General features: G+C 33.6%; 1 long non-coding RNA gene across 4 annotated transcripts in view; it reads left to right on the top strand.

The window, feature by feature from the left end:
* Window positions 1-8,083: 8,083 nt before the first annotated feature.
* LOC106983829 (uncharacterized) overlaps window positions 8,084-8,767 on the top strand; it is a 94,248-nt gene continuing 93,564 nt past the window's right edge. For all 4 annotated transcript variants that reach the window (XR_001431574.3, XR_008291836.1, XR_008291837.1 and 1 more), the window contains exon 1: window positions 8,084-8,217. This is a non-coding gene — a long non-coding RNA (uncharacterized LOC106983829). The remainder of the gene's footprint in view (window positions 8,218-8,767) is intronic.

Below are 8,767 nucleotides of genomic sequence, written 5' to 3'. Positions count from 1 at the left end.
ATAAAGGATTGTTTGATTAAAGCATTTTCTGTATCTACTAAGATAATCATATTTTTTTTCTCTAAACTTTTTATTTGGTGATTATATTAATTGATTTTTAATGTTAAACCAGCTTTAAATTCCTGGGTAAACCTACTTGATTGTGATATATCATTGAATATGATATGCTAATTTTTTATGATTTTAGTGTCTGTGTTTATGAGGGACATTGATCTGTAGTTTTCTTATATTATTATCTGACTTTGATAATATGGTAATTCCATTCTGATATCAGTTGATAAGAGTTTTTGTTCATTGGAATTTTTCTTTTTACATAAATTTTAATAAATTCTCCAGTGAAACTAATATTTTTTTAAAGATTTTTTACTGTGATTATAATTTCTTTAATATACATAATATCATTCATGCTATTTATTTCTTCAGTGAATTTTGATTGTTTCTGCTCTTCAAGGCATTGTCCCTTTTATCTAAGTGTTTATTGTATGGCCATAGAATAGAATTGTTCATAGTATTTATTATCCTTGTAATGTCTGTGAATCCGTAGTGACATCCACTGATGATGAATTACCGTTCATTCATGATAATAGTGAACTGAGGCCTCTCTCCTTTTCCTTAGTCGATTTGACTAGGCATCTATCAGTTTTACTGAACTTTTCAAAGAACCAAATGTTGGTTTTGGTTTTCTGTGTTGTTGCTCTGTCTTCAATTTTTTTTTTCTTCTGCTCTTTGTTGTTTTCCTTCCTCTTTCTTATTTGGGGTCTAATTTCCTCTTTTTTATCTAGTTTCTTAAAGTAGAAGCTTAGGTTCGTTATTCTAGGCTTTCTTATTTCCTAAAAAAAAGCATTAAATGCTGTATATTTCACATAAGTCATCTATTATCCACTTACAATTTTTATATGTTGTTTTTTAATTTTCATATAGCTAAGTATATATTTTGATTTCCCTTGAGACTACTTATTTGACCCATGGATTATATAGAAGTGTGATGTTTACTTTCCAAATGGAGATTATACAGATATCCTTCCATTATCAATTTTTATTTCATTCCCTTATGTTTTAAGAATATGCTTTGTATAATTTCTATTATTTTCAATTTGCTAAACTGTGTTGTAAGGCCCAGAGTACAGTCTTCCCTGGTTTATGTTACATGTATACTTGAAAAGAATGGGTTTTCTTCTTCTGTTGTGTGGAATTTTCTATAAATGTCAATCAGCTCAATAGGTTATTGGCTAATAACCTATTTCAGATCCCCTATGCCCTGCTGATTTTGTGTCTTAGTGTCCTAAAAATTACTGACAGAGCAGTATCGTAGTCTCTAACTATACTTGTAGATATGTCTCTTTTTTATTTCAGTCCAATTAGTTTTTACTTCATTTATTTTGAAGTTCTATTTAGGTGCATACCCATTTACATTGGTTATACCCTCTTGATTAACTGACATTTCTCATTATGAGATTATCCAGTTTATCCCTGGTAATATCTTTCCTCTGACTTCATCTGATATGAATAAAGTTATCCAGTTGTTTAGATTGATGCTTAAATACTCTATCATCCTTCATCTCTGAACTTTAAAATCTTTTTTTTCTTTTACATTTATTATTTATTTTTGAGAGACAGAGAGGGACAGAGCACAAGTGGGAGAGGGGCAGAGAGAGAATGAGACACAGAATCCAAAGCAGGCTCCAGGCCCCGAGCTGTCAGCACAGATCCTGACGTGGGTCTCGAACTCACAAACCATGAGCTCATGACCTGAGCCAAAGTCGGGCGTTTAACTGATTGAGCCACCCAGGTGTCCCATCTCTGAACTTCTAAAAACAACTTTATTGATATATAATTTACATCCATAAAATTCACATATATAAATTGCACAGTTCAGCTCCTTCGTATATTCATACAGTTATATGAATATTTAGTGTATTCACCACAATTTCATTTTAAGACATTTTGATTAACCCTAAAAGAAACCCCATGTCCATTAAAAGTCATGCCTTCTACTTTCTCCACATCCTCACCAGTACTTGCTATCATCTATCTTTTTCATTTTGTCATATCTGTTTCTAGTTAGTGACAAGTGATATATTTCCTGGTGGTTTTAATTTGCATTTCCCTAATGAGTAACAATGTTGAACTTCTTTTCATGCTCTTATTGATCATTTGTATGTCGTCTTTAGAGAAATGTCTATTCAGATTGTTTGCACATTTCAAAATTGGGTTATCTGTCTTTTTATTATTGAATTATAATTATTCTTTATATATTCTGAATACAAGTATCATATCAGATATTTTTGGCAAATATTTTTCTTCCATTCTTTGAGTTGTCTTCAGATTTGTGATTACATCTTTAAATCACAAAAAGTCTTCATTTTGGTGAAGTCCAGTTTATCTATTTTTGTTATTTTTGTTTATGTTATTTGGCGTCATACTTAAAAAACTGTTTTCTAATCCAAGATCATGAAAATTTCTTGTTTTCTTTTGTAGTGTTAGCTCTTATAGTTGGGTCTACAGCCCATTTTGAATTAATTTTCGTGTACTATTGTGAGGTAGGGAGTCCAGCTTCATGTTTTACCATGGGACTTACTAGTTGTTCTGGCACCATTCATTCAGAAGATTTTTATTTTCACATTAGCTTGTCTTAGCATCCTTGTTGAAAATTTTCCTTATACTAATTCTTTATACCTTTATATTAAAATGAGTTTCTTTGCTGTTTAAAGTTTATACAGGCGCCTGGATGGCTCAATCAGTTGAGCGTCCGACTTCAGCTCAGGTCACGATCTCGTAGTCTGTGAGTTCAAGCCCCGCATCGGGCTCTGTGCTGACAGCTCAGAGCCTGGAGCCTGCTTCAGATTCTGTGTCTCCCTCTCTCTCTGCCCCTGCCCCGCTCATGATCTGTCTCTCTCTCTGCCAAAAATAAATAAACATTAAAAAAGAATTTAAAAAAATAGAGTTTATTCATTTATTTTGAGGTGGGGGGGGAGAGAGAGAGAGAGAGAGAGAGAGAGAGAGAGAGAGAGAGAGAATTCCAAGCAGTCTCCATGCTCCACGTGGAGCCAGACTCAGGGCTCAATCCCATGACCTGTGAGATCATGACCTGAGCTGAGATCAAGAGTCAGACGCTCAACTGACTGAGCCACCCAGGCTCCCCTAAAAGGAGTTTCTTTTGAAGAATAGATGTGTGCCTTGCTTTTCTATCCAATCTGCCTTTTATTGGTGGTTCAGTTAGTTCATATTTGTGTGACACTTCTGATAGTGTCGGATTCAAATCTTAGTAGGTATTCTCTCTCTCTTCTGTTTTTGGTGCTCCCCTCCCCCTTTTCCTGCCTTCTCTTGGAGTGAGCATTTTTTATTGTTTTATATTATCTTCTCCATTGACATTGTTAATACTTCTTTTTTTTAAGTTTTATTGTTTGCCTTAGTTTATAATTACATCTTTAGTTAATGCGATTTTCCCATCACTTTAGACAATATTATACCACTTTATATATTAAGAAGCTTAAAAAACATATTCCGTTTTTTATTGTGTCTTTTGTGTTAATATTGTTGTAAGATGCTCTTTTTATATGCCATAAACATATGATACATTGCTATTATTTATGCTTTATATAATCAGTTATATTTCAGAATAATTAAAAATATTTTTAAAAGTTTATTTTACCATTATTTATTATAATTCCAATTACTTCATTTGCTTGTGAACATTAGAGTTTCTGTATGGTTTCATATTCTTCCTGATGAAGAACTATTAACATCTCTAATAGCACTGATTTACTCACAACAAGTTCCCTCAGGTTTTCTCTGCTGAGACTTCATTTTGCTTCACTTTTAAAGGCTATTTCAAAACTGGCTTAACTTTTTTTTTTTTTTTTGCTTTAAAGATGTCACTCCAAGTCTGTAGTATTTATGTTATTTTTAATTTTTTTTAAAGTTTATTTACTTGTTTTGAGAGAGAGAGAACACAAGTGGTGTGGAGGGGGCAGTGAGGGAGAGAATCCCAAGCAGGCTCCACACTGCCAGCACAGAGCCCGATGTGGGGCTTGAATTCATGAACCAGGAAATTATGACCTGAGCTGAAATCAAGAGTCAGACATTTAACCAACTGAGCCACCCAGGTACCCTGAGTCTGTAGTAGGTTTTATTCCTCTGTAGGTGATTCTTCCCCCTGGCCTCCTTCAAGATTTTCTCAGTCTTTTGTTTTTATTTGACTATCTTATACTTGGATGTGGTTTATTTGGTATTTATCTTATTTGATATTTCCTTAGCTTCTTATATCTGTGGTTTGATATCTTTCATTAATTAGAGAAAATTCTTGGGTATTTTTCTTCAAATATTTCTTTGGCCTTATACTCTCTTTCATTCCTCTTACAAGGTTGCCAACTCTGTTGGTTAGACCATTTATTATAAAACAGTCTTGGATTCTCTGGTGTGTGTATATGTGTGTGTTTATTTCTGTTTGTGGTTTCTACATCATGTTGCTATATTCAAGTTCACTGATTGTTTATTCAGCTGTACTTGGTACACTTATGAGCCTGTAAGTGATAGTCTTAATCTTTGTTATTGTTTTTTTTTTATTTCTCACACTTCTATTTGATTCTTTTTTAATAGTTTCCTTTTTTATTCTTAATAACCCACCTATTATTTCATGTTGTTCTCTTTTTTGTTAGAACATTTAATATATTAAATTTCGTACTCCAAACTCTCCTCATGGAATGATGATGATCCAATGCTTAATAAATGGTGAAGCCTCTACATTAAACAGTCAGAACAGACACCCCAGGGACACCTGGGTGGCTCAGTTGGTTAAGGGTCCAACTCTTGATTTTGGCTCAGGTCATGATCTCATCATTCATGAGATCAAACCCCACATTAGGCTCTGTGCTGACAACATGGAACCTGCATGGGATCATCTCTCCCTCTTTCTCTACCTCTTTCTCTCTCTCAAAATAAATAAACATTTTTTTAAAAAATAACAGAGAACACCCTGAAAAGAATAGATAACAAAAGTAAAAAACAGCACAGTATGCCCATGCCTACCAGCTGATATCAGCCTTCAAAGAATCTACCTTGATTAGTCATGGTTCTGTAAATATCACTTTGTACATAGTGTTTTTAACAGAATTTATTGAGATATAAATTTATATAGCATCTAAATTACCCGGTGTGCAATTAAGTCATGTTTTCCATCTTATGCTTTACTGATTTGTGCATATATATTATCTTTATTAAAAAAATAATTTACTTTTTTTATGGGGCACCTGGGTGGCTCAGTTGGTTGAGCATTTGACTCTGGATTTTGGCTCAGGTCATGATCTCAGGGTCATGGGCTTGAGAACTGTGTCAGGCTCTGTGCTGGGCATGGAGCCTGCTTAAGATTCTCTCTGTTTCTCCCTTTCCCCTGCTCACAGGTGCTCTCTTTCTCTGAAATAAAAAAAAAAAAAAACTTTTTAAAAAGAAATTTGTCTTCTAATCTTATATTATGCACAGTCACTTATGTACTCCCTCCATCTAGTAGATGTTCAATAAGCCCAGCTTCAGCGTATAAATGAGTAAATATGTTGATTCTTAAATATTCTTTTTTTAATATTCTTAATCCACTTGAGTATATATTTACATTTCAATTGCTGCAATATTCAGGGGTCTGAACACATGAAAACAGAACCAGATTTTAAAATTATTCATTTTTAAAAATATAGTTCTACAAAGATTTGAATAAGTCTAGGATCAGGATATTATCATTCCAATAAAAATAAAATTTTCAAAAATAAACACATACACATATGTATATATAACATATATATATCTACACATAGTATATAGTAAATATATAAAGTATACTGCATTATTCAACTGAGAATTCAGCTAAGCTAGATATGTGTTCTCTCTAGTCAATGTCTAAAATAGACTCTTTTAGACATTTTGATATATCACAAATCTCCTGGAAACGTCAGTATTCCAACATAAATAATCTCAAGGATGTCATTTTGTTACCATGTCCAAACAACATTTCTTTAAAAATACCCCAAAAAGCGCACTAAAATAGACGATGGTATATTTTGTAGTTTAAACATTTATTTTCTTTTTTTTAACCAATTTTCTAAGGTAATTGTAAGACTGTTTGGTATATACTCTTATAAATCTAGGACATATTCCTTAATCTCCATAACTCTATTCTTAACAGCCCTTCTAGTTATGACTCTGTCAAGCATACTTTATTCCACTGAGACTGAAATCCTTTACACAATCTGTGTTAAAAATATTCATAAATCATCTAAAACACAGCTGCCTATATTTTGAGTCAGGAATAACAAAAATACTCCAGATGTAGCTTATATTTTTATCTTTACCAAGTTAAAGGAAAATAGGGTTAATCAAAGCAAGTCAATGTAGTTTGTCTTCTGTGTCACTAAATCTACAAGTCTTTCATGTTTCTCCTCTCAATATTTACTTCCTTCCACTACTCAGGTCGTTGATATTCTTCAATCTTTATCATTCCCCCTTTGCATACCTTGTAGGGGTATAATATCACTTAAATGTTAGAGAAAATTAATTTCAAAGACTATTGTTTCCACTTCGGTTATGTAGATATCCCTTAAGTCATACCTGGCCTAAATACCCTAAAGATGAAAGCTTTAATCCTTTTGGAATCATGTACAACAATAGTGTAGAGACTCTCATCAAAGAAAAATTCTTAGGAGAATGATCTTTGGAACAGTTAGCCTTCAGCTCATTACTGAAAGCTGCCAAAGATGTGGAAAGAGCCCTGTTATTTTTCATGGCTTTTTCCGAGATCTGAAGCATGTCATTTCCTAATTCAACAAATATTGTGTCATTTACAATGCCTCAGTGATTATGATAGACACGGTCTCTACTATTATTTGGTTTACAAGGATCGCAAGAAAATAGATGTTATACAAATAAACAAACGTGCAAGATAATTACTAATGTGTATTATATTGACTGACACTCCTTAGTTCCCACCCCAATATTAATGTAATAAATTTCCTTTGTTAAGGACCCAGGGAAAAGCATGGCTACTTTACAGAAAACAGTTAAGAAAGTCCTTTCTATGAGGTTGACATTGTCAACGAGCCTGCCTAATGAAAGAGAGCCATGTAGTCCAAGAGAGAAGAGTCTTCCTTTCAGAAGTTCTGTCTTCAGGGACAGCAAAAATAAAGGCTTTTAAAGAGAATAAACTCAATATATTAGAGAAACAATAAACAGGCCAGTGTAGCTCAAGCATAATGAACCCTGGGCAGGATATAATGATGTATGTACAGAAAGCAAAGCAAGGAAGAAGATCTTCTATGGTTTTATACACAAGATAAGGACTTGGAATTTTTATTTTCTAAGTAGGAGGATGATAATTATTGGAATGTTTTAATTAGGGAAATAACATAGTGTCATTTACATTTTAAAATATCATTCAGTTTATGTCACTGAAAATGTATTGCAGATAGGGGAGATGGAAACAAGAAGATCAGTTGGAAAGAGATTATATCCAGGTCAGAGATGATGGCTTGACCTACAAGTGAAGATGAAAGAAGGAAGAGGTATGAGATGTATTTAAGGTCTGTCATAAGATGGACTTGATACCTTTGGAGTCAAATATATCTTGGCTTGAATATTTCCCTAAAATTGACTAGGTGTGGGGCTTTGATCTAGTTATTTAATTTTCTAACATTCTATCCTGGCAAGAAAGTAGTCATAAGCAGGATCAATATATGATAGATTGCAAATATGATGACAAACTTCTCATCCCTGCACCTATGCTCTGGTGGTGTGATTTTGCAGATCTTCCTTTTAAGAAATGGAGCCTATTAATTTGTTCCTTGATTCTGGGTTGGCTTATACCACTTTTTATTGGCCAGTGGAACGTTAGCAGTATGATGCAAGCAGAGACTAAAAAAAATTATTGCACAATGAGGTTTCCCATCTACTTGTGCTCTTTGAATTCCCGCCACCACCACCATGTGACAAAGCCCTGGATGTCTGCTGTTTGATAGCCTACATGTGGCCCAGTCACTTCTGTCATCACCCACTATTGCCAGCCAATCCAAGCAGCAGAGCCTTCCAACTGACTGGCAGGTGACTGTATTCACGTAAGTGATCTTCATTGAGACCAATAGAACAACCCATCTGAGACCACTTCAAATTGTGAAGAACGTGAGCTAAATAAATGGCTGTTTCAAGCCACTAGGTTTTGGGGTTGTTACAAAGCAATAGGTAAGTGATACATAGAGTTAGTGGGAATTAAGGTTGGAGGTGATTAAACTCGCATTAGAGTTTGGGAATGGAAACACTGGAAGCATAAAATTCTCCATGATAATTTAAAATATGTATTAGAAGATGACTATGAATCATTTTATTTGTTTTGAAAGCTGAGGGAAATAGCTAATTGGGATTGTAAGAGAAAGAAATAAAGGGCATTCCTTTTTAAGAACACGAAGGAATCTATATATAATGCAAAGTATCTTGAAATATATATTAAGTTAACTGGGGTTCCTTAAAGCACAATTCCAGGCTCTATCTCACCCTTACTGAATTTGAAATTTTGCATTAGTGGAAAGTGTAGACACATACTGTAGAATGTCAACCTAGAAAACATACGAGAAGTTTTATTCACTGTGACTATATAAATTTATAATGAAACACTTTAGATTTTAATGTTTTATTCTTAAAGTTACAGGAATGAAAAAGTTTTGCCAGTTCTCCTTCCAACTGTAGAAGGAAAGATGGCATGAAAACTTTTATGGATTTCTCTGGAGATTTAACT

Source organism: Acinonyx jubatus, chromosome D3 (genome assembly GCF_027475565.1).
Source record: "Acinonyx jubatus isolate Ajub_Pintada_27869175 chromosome D3, VMU_Ajub_asm_v1.0, whole genome shotgun sequence".
NCBI lineage: Eukaryota > Metazoa > Chordata > Mammalia > Carnivora > Felidae > Acinonyx > Acinonyx jubatus.
Note: the sequence above shows the minus strand (reverse complement) of the source record. Positions and strands in the feature narration are given on the sequence as shown.